The following is a 14,882-nucleotide window of genomic DNA, read 5'->3' on the forward strand; positions in this document are numbered from 1 at the left end:
TAAACTCAAGTTGTTTTGCTGCAAGCTATGTTGAAGACACACGACGACCTGAAAACCGAGGAAGCTTTTGTGGACTTTGACCCAAAAAGATCCAAAATATTCATTTTGTAATATAGTGGTTCACAGCGTATCCCTGCTTTTATACGTCATGAAGTTGTTGCTCAACTGTTGAAAATAGAAACAAATAAATGCATCCATTTTGGGTACAATTGATTCAAAAAGTATTTCAAACCTTCTTAAAAACCCACTCAGATGAAAATTGTGTTTTTGGTGTTTTTAACATGTTCTCTTTTTTTCTAATGGAGGAAAAATAGTAAGAGAGTTAAGCTCAAAATTAGATTTCTGAGTATTTCTTTATTTAAATGGTTTTGAATCAGGAGCAGACGGATACAGTTTTTTTTTACAAAAAACAACAAGTCATTTGTGACATAGAAAATCCGCTGCAGTCTGATGTATCCACTTGTAGACAATTTGATCCGTCTTCGTTTTCCTCGTCTGAGCTGGCATCTGGCTCAAAACTGATTGATTGCATATCGCCAATGTTGCTCGCCATTTGCATTGCACCACTAATGTTAGGTTGGGGATGTGGGTTCCTGTTAGTTAGCGGGAAAGCTTGTTAACAGGTGGGTGATAGGAAGTGGGGGTGGGGTTGTTTATCACCCACAACTCAGAGGTGCATTTTTATGTCCTGGTAAGTATGTCCAAGAAAACCACACGTTCTTTGATTTCAGCTTATACTGCGTCATTTTAATTAAAAGCCCATTGGGAACACTATAGCACTAAATGGAGTGGGACTTTAAAACTGAAAGTGGACACACCACTTGTTTATTTTATTGTCTTATTTTACATTGTTAAACATCAAATGTACATCACCCAGTTATATGTAAAATATGCATGTAGGTGTATTTTTGCTGAATTTCAAGTCAGAATTGGGTTTTGTAAAAGCTGGTGATGAAACCGAGGACAAAATGTTCTCATTAGAGTTTAGCTTTAAAACCATTTCTGTTTCAGTGTGGTGTTGACAAGTCTCTCCATTTCCCTAAATGTCCAAGAAAGATGTTGCTACACAGGATAATGCTATAATGCCTAATATCATATTTTTTTTGACTTTGTGCAATGTTTGGCTTCATATTATGCAGCTGTAATGCCCTTGATTCCCTCCAGGAATCAGTAATTTCTTAACTAATGATAATTTTTGACCAATATTCTGTGCTGTGTTTTTTTTTAGTCAATAAGAAAAAAGCTTGTGAATTGTTTTTGTATTTTATATGTGATTCTATTAAATGTGAAAATACAATATTGCATATTGCTTGAAGTAATTTCACAATGGTCAGTGTTTAGTTGATTGCACTCATGGATCTTTAAAAAAGGTCAGTGGATATGGAGGGGGCACTAAGAAGACAACCCCCTTACCCTCACAGCGGCATCATGAGGGTCCCTGACAGGGTGCTCTGGCCGAGCCAATTTTCCAGTGATATTATAATTGGAAGACCCACTATGAGCCAAATATGTGCATTTATTCAGAGCATATGGATTTTCCAGTCGTTAGGCTGTGGGCCAACATGGCCGAGGGACTCTACTCTGCTAATTGGGTCAGGTTCTAATTAACTGAGTTGGACACAGTGGTCCAGATTGACTTCTTTTCCAGAATTTCATAACTTTCAATTTGATTCTGTGCCACAATTTCTGCCCCCAAAGAAAATACCAAAAAGTATGTTCTCAATAACTATTTTTTGAATGTAAGCTGATGGACTTTACCGGGAATTTTCGAAAGAAAAAGAGCAAAGAAAAGGGGGCTTTCGTGTGTTGGTGGCTGGGATCGATGTTTGGGTCTCTAGCTTGAATAATCAGTTGTAATCATGCCCCTCTCTTACTTCATTAATGGATGCATGAGCCACATAAACCCTATTCTTTGCAACATTCCCATTCGTATTCATGTGTTTACCAAGCCAAAGGGCCACACAAGGATCTCTGAGCTTTGTATTGTACAAATGAAAGCATAGCCACCCTCCATGTTTCCACATAATCCTTCAATTTCTAACCTTTCTTCAGAGTGTTTGACTCTCTTCTCTGGATGCAAAGACCTCAAGGCCTTTTTATCCAACTCTGAGCTCAGGAGGAGACTTTTTCAGGCTTTAAGGACTTGCTTTCTGACGCCCCACAGGGTGCACTCCAATGAAAGTGCTCAGGTGCCCAGAAAATGAGGGCATTATCACAGGCATATGCTTGTAGTGACAGAGGATCAGGCAAGATTAGGGCCTATCATGGCTCAATAAAGAGCTAAGCTGAAGAGCAAACCTGCGCTGTGTAGCGTAAAGGTTCCTTCACTCTCTACTGGTCATTGTTTAATGGGATCAGTGGGTAGATCTTCCATGCACACACACTGAGTTTTAATCTGGGTGGAGGACGGACGGCAACCTTTGGTTTCGGTGTTACTCAGAAGATCGTAAACTCCAAGCAATATCTATAATTATTCGCAGTTTGCTTTATGAATCTTTACACCTCCGCCTGTTGAATGAGAGGCATAAAGTGTTCCACAAAGTGTCTGAACAAGTGTTTCTGAGAAAGGGGAGTGCTGCCCTTTGTTGTCCCTGCTGGGACAAAGTGCTGCGTGATTTATTCATTTACACCGCCTGAAACAATTGCATTATCTCACTCACAACAAAAACACACAAAAGCGGTTTGAAAAACCCCCAGGATGTTTATGAGTCACTAAAGACTCCAATAACTTTCCCCTTCATTTTTAAGGGGCCGTGGAGGATTGCATGCAGAGCAGGGCTGCAGGGCGAAGGGGGTTTCAGGGGGAGGCCCTCAGACCCAAGGTGAGCTGCTGATTATGGGCAGGATGAAAGGAGGCCAGACCCTCTCCTCTGGAGCTGAAAGGAGCTCGGTCAGCAGGCTGTCCCATACACTGGCCTGCTCCATGCTGCTTAAACTTCATAAATTACCCCACAATTACCCCAGGGGGGGTAACACTGAGGGAGGACAGACAGACCAGAGGATGAAGTGAAAGGGGACAGGGCAGAACCGTTTGCCTAGCAGACCGTCATCAGGAGGTGGAGGGAGCAGGTCCAGATGTTGGCCTTCAGGTTGCTGGAACCAAATGACAGCAGCTTCCTGAAAACTACATCCCTTAAAAGAGAAACACATTCAACTCCTGGATCCATTTCTAAGAATGTTAATTTAAAAAAAGTCAAATTTTGTAAATTTGAACAAATCCAACTTTTTTGTCTTCAGCACATTTATACAAACAGTACGAAAACATACAGTATGTACACTTTTACTATTATTCAGATTCTACAGTAAGAATTGAAACAAAAGACAATTTTTATTTAAAAGTAAAATATTGCTTATGTTCCCAGCCTCATTTGCACTTGGAAAATGCCTCATTGAGGGCTGGATAAACGATTATCTTATCATATTTTATTTTCTGCACAACAGCAGTGAATTATATGGCATACTGTCAAGAATGGTCTTTTTATAAACTTCTGTCAACACTGCCACACTGCTCCCTGTTTGCTTTATCTCTCCTCCTAATCCACAGTGTATTGATGGACAGATATCTTCCGCTCATCTTCGTGTCAGAATATCACCTTCGGATGTAATATTTGTCGTCTCAGCAGATCTGGCATAATTGTTACACAGCTTAAAATAATGACTTATTCAAATCAGATTGGTCATGTTCTCTTTCTTACGCCTGTCAGTCACACCAAGTTTAGGTTGCCAATCATCCACAGCTATTTTGACTTGTTAAAATGGTCCTGAATGTATTTAAGTATTAACATGTATTTCAGCTTTTCCTTTTCTGGTCATCTGTTTGTCACCTTTTTAGTTCTCTGTGGGTTTTCCTCATGTTTAAGTTCATTTATTTACGTGTAAGTTCCTGCCACCAAGCCTGTTCTCCTGCATATTGGGTCCTACACCACCTGTTCTTGACAGCACAGATCTATAGGCACATTAAGGGAGACAGCTCAGTGGGCTTATGGTAGAGTGTCCGCCCTGTGAGTTGAACGTCATTAGTTAAAATCCAAACCGAGTCATATGGGACTCAATATCTCCCTGCTTGACACTTAGTGTTAAAGGGTTGCATTGGGGGGTTGAGCCTCCAAATGGTTCCTGAGTGCGGCCGTGTCTGCAGCTCACCTTTCCCAGGAAATGGAACAAATGCAGAGAACAAATTTCACACACCTAGGTTTATGACAAATAATGGGACTTTACCTTTAACATGAGTCAGAGAAGTCTGTCAGTCAGACTTCAACTACATTTACAGTGAACCTCTACTTGTTTGTGAGGCACACACGTTAGCCACATTAGCATATTCATAACACCAGGACCTCCCAACCTTGTTTGCAACACGTAATAAAGACTAATAGTGATAAAACAAATGTTACTGTGACTATGCTAACTTTGACCTTGTTAATAACACCAAAATAGAAAATAAATACAATTTAACACAGCTACATGGTAACCCTGTTAGTTTATTCACATAAACACAACCAGAATTAATTAATTTACAGTAGAAGGCTCTCTGGATTATAACATGCACTGGCGTTCTAAGAAAAAAAGGGCCTTTAACCCTTGTGCTATCCTAGGCACTTTAACATTGGGAGTTGGGTCATCTAGACCCACTAGACAGTGCTCTGAACCTTTTTTCTTCAATGATTTGTGAACCTTACTGGTGTCCATGGATTACATGAAATCTTTCTACCTTTATCCACCTTTGTCATGGTAGGGAGAACACGTCAATGGAAGGGTGGGGTCATCTAAGATAGCACAAGGGTTAAATGTGCCATATATGCAGTGTGTAAAAATGTTACATAAAGTAATTTAATGGCCGCATGCCCTAAGTGCTATAAAACAAACTCTATATTTACAGTTTCTTAATTTTTCTTTATGAAAAGTCTGAATTCAGCTTTTTTCCAGTGAAATCAGCATGATTTTGAAGTGTGGGAGGAAGCCATGGTGCCCAGAGAAAACCCACGCAATGCATGGGTTGAACAGGCAAACTCCACACAGGAGGAGGTCCCATCCTGGATTCAAACTGGGGCCTTCTGGCCCTGAGGCAAGAGTGCTAACCACTGTACAGTGGTTTTCTTTTTCTTTTTTTCTTGTTTCTAAATTAGTATTTTTAAATGCTGAGGGATGGTCATGTCTTAAATTGACCAAATCCCAGTGAAAAGGAAACAACATAGGGAGAAATCCTAGATCTCCATGATGATACTGTAGCTCACACTCCTTAAACAATTTGTTGCTTCATAAAACTGCAGCAAAAATTTACAAGCCAACAAAAAGAGGATAAACCGCCATGATACAAATGATAAATACTAATATAGTTATTTTACTACCTTCTTGGAAGGCCCAAAGTACTTTGAAGTCCCAGTCTCAATCACCCATGCACACACACATTGAGACACTGATGGTGGCTCCGCTGCTGAACACTGGCACCAACCTATCACCACCATCAGTAATTTAGGTTTTGGTGTCTTGCCCAAAAACACTTTTGACACATAGACAAGCCGGGTAGGAACCTGGGACCTTCTGATATGAGATCAACCGCTCTACCACTGCGTCATGCCCACCCCAATGTCTACAGTGAAGACTTGCAGTGTTTTTATTTGCAGGCTTTGGATCTAAAATCTGATATACGCAAAACACATTTAAATGGTAAAGACACAACTTTTGCGTCAAGTGTAACTTTACCTATGTTTAGAAAACGTGTATGGAAGTATTTCAAATTGTTCATGAGGGTTGATGGGTTTAAAAAATATATCATAAAATAAAATAAACTATGTGAAATAACTACTGGAACACATCACAGATTCTATCATACTTAAATTTAACTCACAAGTGTAGCATCAGATTTAGTCTGCTTGGTTCACAAAACAAAGGACTGAAAGCCTAAGAAGATGCACCAATTTAACATGCAATGTATCAGTTTGACATTATGTTGGTCACACTTTTGAACAGTTGGCAGCTCACTGGTGCGTGGGGGTGGCTTTGTATGAGCGATCCGCAGACTTCTTCTTCCCCTCCCCTCTGCATTATCCAGACCGATAGAACGGGGCAACTTCTCGCCCAATAATCTGCCTCCCTGAAGCCCAGGCACGGCTCCTTCCTTTCATCGTCACCATTGTTTCAGTCTGTTACCTCCGCTTGTGCTCCTTCTCCATGGCGACAGCCCCCCTCCTCCTCCTCCCCAACCCGTCCCATCTGTGGGCTTGCCTGCCATGTGTCTTTTCAAGGGTGCCGACGGCAACATCACTGTATGTAGAAAGTACATGATGCAGTCCTTTTGTGTGGAGCTCAGTCCTCAGCTACTTACCGCTGACCCCGGGGTCAATGTACACAAAAACCTGAGTGTTGGTGGCCACTGGCTATCCTCATTGGGCAGTGATTGACGAGATGGTTAATGGTGTGTGCGCCTACATGTCTTTGGTGATACACAGCCTCTGCAGACCCATTGAATCAAGCATGTCTGTTTGTGGGTATTTGCCTTTTGAAGGGATCAGACTATAGTTACTGACACACAATTACATTTCTTTTACCTATTAGCAGAAACTGCAACGTGACAACCACTTTGCTTTTTTGCAACATATTTGGCCTTTTTATGAGGCTTTGAAGCATGATCACAATCATCTGTCCTTTGCTCTCTCCTAAAGTTGCCACATATGCATTCACTCTATCATTTACTCAAGGGGCTCAGCTGGGCGATTACAGGCACACATTAAACCCTAATTCACATATGGCTGGACGTGAATGCTAATGAGGAGATTTGTTTCGGCAGCACATCTCGAATAGAACACAGTTAAAAAGTGGACACATCACTGATGACACATTAAAGTGCTTTACATGTTAAAAAACAATGCTATGAACGTGTGGTGTATGTATGTAGGAAGGGGTTTCTATCCTGTCTTTATCACTCAGAGGTGGAAACTCATTGTCATGATTCCAATATTTGTTTAAGTGAAAAACAAAGCCAGGATGTATAGCATGTGAATGAAAATGAAAACTTTGTTACATTCAATAAATTGTATTTTTAAATAAATATTTCTTTGTGGATCAGACTTTTACTATATTCAGTAATTTAGAGGTTATTGACCCAATTTAAATATGGTGGAAATTTGCTGACGTTTTGGTGTTTCAAGCATCTTCATTTATGCTTGTTTGACTGTATCATGGTGGATAAGAAGCCTTATTCATGAGAAGATATCATGGAAACAAAATAAATACATTTAATGTTCTAATCGGTTGAGAATTGCATTATAAATGCAAATACATAAATGTTGTTCACTCATCGGCATATCACTTCAGGGGTCACCACAGCAAATCAGCTTTCACTGATCTGCACATGTAGTTTGGTAGAGGTTTTTCAAACCGGATGCCCTTCCTGACACAACTCTGTATTTTGGCACATGGGGACCCAGACTTGGGCCCTTGGTGGCTTAATAGTAAGGCAGTAGCACGAAGGGGTCTTGCCCAAGGACCCACATTGGATAAAGCTCATAGCGCCACTTGGGAAACAAACCCTGGTCCCCTATGGGCCAGTCCTGCACGCAGCCAACTGAGCCTTCCAGCCTCCTGTTTACAATACATAGAAAATGTTATTTAATAGAACTGGAGTAATTTTAGAGAACTAATGACTCCCCATGTGGAGGAAGAAGTATTATGGAAATATTTTATTCAACATCTCATGTTGCAATGGACCACAATGTCTGATAGAGGGTTTTTACAATAACAGACACACAGCCATACAGAGAGCCATCCAGCAAAGGCCTTTAGAAAATATCTCTGGGCGGCATGTGTTAGTTCCAAAGCCTGAATGTCACCAGTTACACACTGTAAAACAAAACACAACGTTTCAATATAAAAATACGAGTTAAAGGGCTGCCTTAAAATTTTAAGTCAAGTTAACAAACACGATTTGTTGTGTTAACATAAGCTTTTGTTGTATTAATTTAAAATATCTGGTTTAACCAAAGTACTGGTGTTTTTTATGACATAGAGCTCATGTAAACTAGTGATGTAAACTTCTTTACAAGACTATTTTTTCTCTACTCATTTAAAAAAAGTAAATTGTGTTAAGCAAGAGGTTTCAATGAAATTAAGTTGAAAGTGTGTTTCAAAAAACCAAAGAAAATACCCAAAATTAGAACTACAATAGTTGAGAACCAAGATTCCTCCATCCATTTTCTAAATCTGCTGCATCCCTTTTAGGGCTGCCTGAGCCTAACATGGCCACTGTTGGGTGAAGGCAGGGTACACCCTAGACAGATTGTTTGTTGCAGGGTCACATTGTCACACATCTATGGATAATTTAGAGTAATAATTCAACCTTTGAAGCATCTTTTAGTAATGGGGGAGGAAACACACAGGTACAGTGAACTTTCAAACAGAAGAGGCCCAGGTGGGACTTGAACCAGAGCCTTCTCACTAGGAGAGGCGCCAACCACTGCACCATTGTGCAACCCATAGAGGCAGATCTTCATGAGGCTTTTTTCTTCTTCTGAGCAAACAGCAAATATTTTCAAGCTTAGCCCCATCTAATGGTTGCAAATTGAAAGTGCCAATAGAAGATTGTTCTCAAAATGTTAAATCAACTGAACATTAAATCTCATATTAAGAGTTTGGTTGAGACTTATTTGACTTAGAATTTTACTATACATGAACACCATGACCAAGAGCTTGTTCAGTTGAATTACAATAATACATTAGAAAAACAAAAATGTCTAAATGCAATCAGGCATTTGTTTCAATCTGAAACAAAATCGAGGCTGCACGGTGGAATAGCGGTTAGCACCCTCACCTCACAGTGAGAAGCCCCTGGTTCAAATCCTGGGTTTTATCGGTGCAGTTTCTTCCCACAGTCCAAAAACATGCTTCAGAGAATAATTGAAGATTCTGCTGGGTATGGCCTTCATGGGTATGACTGGGCAAGTTTCAGGGTGAACCCCACCTTTGCCCAACAGTAGCTGGGTTGGCTCCACCAACCTAATGACACCAAAAGGGATTTAGCAGGTTCTGAAGGATTGTTTTCTGGATTTATCCCACTGCATACCTCAGCTTCTTCAGATAAATGCTTAAACTGCTCCTGAGTCTCTGCCTTTCAGGGGTTGTTTTCTCCAAAAGTATTTCACGTGCTCTGTCTAGTTAAAGTGAGTCAGCTGGGCCATCCTGATTCATGCACACCATTCAAACAGACAGGAGAACAGACACTTTTCTGATGCTTTTTACCTGTTCATTGAAGCAAATTACACTCAGTCAAAACTTATCATCAAACTCAAAAAGCTGCTGAAGTGGTCAAAATTTATTTAGCTGAAGTCGACAGAGTTAATGGCTTGAGCTCTTTAGAGACACATTACATCTGGGACACAAATGCATGGTCACGTTGTTCACCTTTTTCGGCTTATCCCATCAGGGGTGGCCACAGCAAATCAGCTGTCACTGATTGGCACAGGTGGTTTGGCAGAGAGTATTTATGCCAGATCCTCTACCTGACGCAACCCTGTATTTTCAAATTACATGGAGACTCAGGTATGCAGCAGCACAAAGGGTCTTGGCTTAAGACCCACTGTGGATTTTGGCTCAGTCCAACATCCAGCCAACTGAGCTATTGTGCCGTCCACACAAACACATGTTGATGCACAGCAGTAACTTCTCAATTCAATGCACACCAATAAATCAAAAATGCTTTATGAAAAAGTGCTTTTCATACTTTGCACAGCTCAAAGCACTTCTGAAGAATTATCTAGACCTGAACAGCAGCAGCTATAGGTGGGAATCTGAGATGTCATGGAGAAAGAATTCTATATTTAAGACACTCCTGAACCACCACTTTATGACATGTCCATATAAATGTAGAACATACTTAAATGACCCTTTCAAATTTTATATAAACCTTTGTGATCAATAAAAGTACACTACTGCATATTTTTTATTACTTGTCATGCTGGTAAAATATTCCAACAAGTAACTTTATAAAAATGAATAAACTAAGTCTCCTACACATTCCATAAAGGAGCCTTAAGCAGAGACTTCTTCATAACCAGTAAATTACTTCAGCAAAATATTTATAGCCATAAAAGTTATATTTTCAACCCAAATAATAATTCTCATTTCAATTTGCATGCCTAATGACTTTGTCGTGTTATATTATTGCTTCTGCATGATGCCATAACTATTTAAATTAGCTATCGTAATTGTTGTTTTTTTTCCGCCTCTGCGTGAAACACTTTGCTATTAATTTCCTAGCAGCTACAGTCCAAAGGTTTGCATTATTGCAGCATGCAATCACAATACCTTACATCTGACTCTCATCATTAGATTGTTAACAAGGGTGATGTGAATCCTTGCAAGCACATTAATGAGGAGTATTATGCAATCACGAATGAGAATGTATGAAATGTTTTCGCATTTGCTCTGCTCACCCAGCCGTGGCTAAGAACTCCCTGCAGGTTTGTTTGCAAATCACTTTGTGGAGTCGATTCAAAGTCTTTCATAAATGGAGGAGATCATGTACAGCATCATTTGGAAATTAGCTTTTAATAGAGTGAGTAGGAAGGAATTTCCAACAAATGTGTTCCAAAAAAATCAGTTAAAGATGAAATGGTTAAAGATGTCAGTTTTATGATGTTTAAAAACTTGAATTCTCTCCATTTTACAATACATCTATGATCGAAGATATAACCTGAGCTTGCCTTTTTTATTTATTTTTTTTGGCCTGGGAGATTGTTTTAAACCTGTCAAATTTATTTTAATCTTGTACCTTGTCACCAACAAAGAAAAACACAGTTGATTTTAAATGTTTTAGGGTTGAGAGAAGCTCCACTTTCCCCAAAAGAGCCTAACAGCTGAGTGGCCCACCAGGAGAACTCCCACAGCTCGGCCCTCTGGTGCCGCTCCTAAATGTTGTTTAAAGAGGTAGATCATCTTCCCTCCCTGTTAATAACATCACATTTAAAAAGAGGACACGAGTGGGGTCTAGGCTCGGCGAGGAGGTGGGCAAGTCATTATGTGCCCATCTGTGAGCCTTTTTTTTTAGGACCACTGGATTATGTCTGTTGACTTGGTGGAAAGAAGCTCCACACACAAGTCAAGAATGTCTTTAGTGCTGGTGGAATTTGGTCAAAAGAATATTTCTTTCTTTAGAAAAGTTACTGTTCATAGAAAGCCCTTTTGCTTCAACAGAATGAATATACCAGAATGACATAGAATTGGAAAATTGTCTGTCTGCTGCAGAGTGTAATGATGTGAGTTACTAGCCATTAAGTAGGCTTTGGAAGAGTGCTACTGGCTGGACGGGTCCGAATATTCCTTTCTCATTTTTACAAAACATGAAAATGTAAGATCTAACTATGCAGCCAATAGATCAAATGTCTATCAAGCCCGCTGGTCTCGTGCCTCTCACTAATTTTGTCAGGTATGCCGTGTAGGGAGGAGGTTCTGTAGGCTTTCTCTCACACCTGATGAGACAGAATATGCGTCTGTCTGTCCCACAATCCATGTTTTTATCTAAAGATTAGACTTGCCACAGATTTTTTTTGGATTCTATAGAAGTTTGCCTTTCTTCATCTTTCAAGTACTTTTTCTACCCAAATAAAATGGCAACATATAATAAAAAAAAACAAAATAAACAAAACAGGTGCTTTGTAATACATTTTTTTTAACTTTAGCTTCAATGACAAAATCAGTTATTTAAAACTGGCAAAGACATTATTAAGGCCCTGTTTATTACATATTTTGAAGATAATATTAGGCCTTGCCTATTTATTTTTGCATACAAACATGTTTCATTGTGTTTCACTCCAGCCTCGGCAACGTGTGCATCCTAGCGGTTTGGGCTTTCACGTTCAATACTCTGGCGTTTTTGTTATTTTTGTACAACAGTTATCGGGCTCTACGTGCGAAACATGCAGTCGTTGAAAGTTAAACCAGTTTAATTTTAACCAATCAGGGACTTGGATTTGGTATTGACGCATAGATGGCGTTCTCTTTAATTCACGGAATTGCCAACCATTTAAAAATTGATCATGAAGGAAAAATGAATAATTACAGTTTGGTCCAGGCTGCATTATATGACACTAAGTCTTTCTTATATTGGAATAGAGCAGTGAAATACAAAAACCTGGAGGAAGATTAATGAGATATTCTCCGCTTCGACATTTCAAACCAAGCCTCTTCCAACTTTAGGTACATGCCCTAGTATGGGGTAGCGAGTCCAGTGTGAACACAATATGCTAAAAGCGCGTTCAAGAACCTTTGTTCAGCTTAATCTTTAACGCATGACACATGTGAACGTATATGGTTTCTGAATGCAGAGGTTACTGGGAAAACAAGTAAAATAGGAAATTAGCGGCCGGTGTGGGAAGGATAACTTCTGCAGCACGTCAAGACCAGATAAAACCCAATCACAACCCCAAAGCACACCGAAAGACTTCACTCACACTTTCCACAACAGAAATAAAGGATCCGCCTGTGTGTATTTGTGTGTATTTCTGTCCAACTCTCTCCATTTCCTAGCAAGTTCTCAGAGGAAAAAATGGTGGATGAGAAACACAGGGCAATCTGCAAAGTCATCCTAGCAGCGGTGCAAGCTCAAGGGAGGAGGGACAGCTACCCCCAGAGTTTAACCTGCTATGTCATTCATAAAAAAGCTTCAGAGAATATAAACAGTGTTCAGAGTACCTGAGCTGACTCCATAACTATTGGAAGCTTGAAGAAGAATGCTGAATGTTAGACTTCTTGTCAACCTGAATCAATTGTTCTTAAGAGTTTGTCTGCTTATTTCTAGGCCAAAACGTCTTGTAAAAACATGTAAAAAATCAAGAGATGTTTTCACTTTCTGCTTTCAAGTTCTTTGCTAGTTTTGTTGTTTTTGTAAGCTGCCAGAATTTGAATTCAATTATATTTTGAAGGATCACAGATGATTAAACAAGCTTTTTGGATACCTAAGATTGTATTTTTATAGATGTTGTTACTGCAAGTTTTGTGGGCTTTCATGTGACAGAAAGGCCTACTTTTTCAAACAGCACAGACCGAAGCATCGGAGTTACAGTTGCACCACTGTCAGCTATGTGATTTTTTTCTGGAACTTGCACAGAAGCATTTTTGTCCCTGGCAAAGAACACATTTACCGCTAAAAGTTAAAGGATGCAACTTTAAAACAATGTCTTCTAATTATCATTTATGTTTATCTTTTTGTCTTTTGTTGCTAATTTCACATTGTTTCCATGGAGCCAGATTTGCCACATCTCCAGGGACAACAGAGGAAAAATAGCCATTTGAGTAACCCTGGTGCATTTGCAGAGATGTGTTTTAATGTGCAATGCGTCTGTCAAATAAACTATTTGAAATACTCCACATTTAATGCACATTTAAGTGAACAGCACCAAACAGAAATAAGGATGTTAAAACAGAAAACATGAAAGTTGCTCAACCTGAAGCCATTTCTCCACTTGATGTTCTTAATGAAGAGGTCTTTAATGATGCTTGGAGTTAAGAGCTTGATGATTGAGGCAAACAACTATCAGCACAACTTGGCAGCTCTCTTTCTAAAAATGGAAACTGCTCTTCACATTCCAGAAAGTTGTCTTCAATGAAGCATTACAATAGTTGGTGCAGATGTGTGTCAACAATTCAAACCTTTGCTACACATTTCTGTACAGAATATAATGAAACGGCGCACCAGTATTTGTTAGACAGCCTGCTAATGCTATCTAAGAGAGAGCAATGTCCTTTCGATTGGCAGTAAGACCGGCTGAAAGAGCGACCAACACTGGCAAAATTGCTGCAGTTTTTCCAGCCGGATATTTGAAAAGTGGACAAATGGACTGCCTTAAATATCCCTTTTAAAATGTTCATTTGAATTTCAATGGTTCTAAAAATAGTGCTGGCGTGTTGGATAAAACTCTTTTATGTCAAAACCTGTGCTGCATGAGTGCAGTTTACAGAGATGGCTTGTTAAGAAAACTGCCTTCTGAACAGTGAAGGGTTCAAACTGCAGTCACACTTTATAAGGATACCTTTAAAGTGTCCAACTCTTTAGAAACATCCAGAAATACACCAAATTACCACTGTTTTATTGGGTCACTGATAGTTTGTCATAAAAATAGATTCACTCTCCAGTCCATTCAGCAAGTTCCTTTATGCAAATCCTCTAATGTGAATGAGCACAACATTAGAAAGTTCTTGTCCAAGATATTCTTTATTTGAAGCCTGTGTGTTAAAAAGTTGGGACCAATCATGAATGTATGTAGCTTCTACGAATTTGACGAATCATTCATTGTCTGTTTTTTTGGAGAATGAACCCATGAAGAGAGATCCAATAATAAAAAAAAAACGTTCAGGAGCCTTTGAATGCAGAACCACAGATGCACACAATTAACGGGTGCAAAAGGTATATCAGGATCCCACTGTAGTCTTTGGAGTACTTTCATGTTGTACTTGGACTGTTGGCCAAATTCATTGAATGATACATTTTTGATTTTTGTCTTCTCTAATTGGGACACGGATGACTTCTTCTGTTACCTGAATATGGGCATCCTCCGTACGGAACAAGAGAGTGATCCATCACCTTCTCGTTTCTGTCCAGCATCTTAACACATCATCACCGTGGAATGAAAAGTGACAAACAACATTAAAGGCTTAGCAAAAGCTGCCTGCATCACGAGTAGGCTGACAATTAAAAATACATTCCAGTCCATACAGTAGCCAGTACTGCCCGTCTTAGGACAGAAAGAACTGAAACCAAGGATTGAACACTGCAGTGTTCAATCCCAGCAGAGTTTTTATAAGATTCATCAAATGTTCCCAGTTGTACTACAGGAAAAATTTAGGCTCCTGTAAATGTATGTAAAGTATGCATAAAGGTCATTAAAAGTCAACTT

Source organism: Oryzias latipes, chromosome 22, assembly GCF_053564925.1.
Source record: "Oryzias latipes strain Hd-rR chromosome 22, Olatipes_Hd-rR_3.1".
Classification (NCBI taxonomy): Eukaryota; Metazoa; Chordata; class Actinopteri; order Beloniformes; family Adrianichthyidae; genus Oryzias; species Oryzias latipes.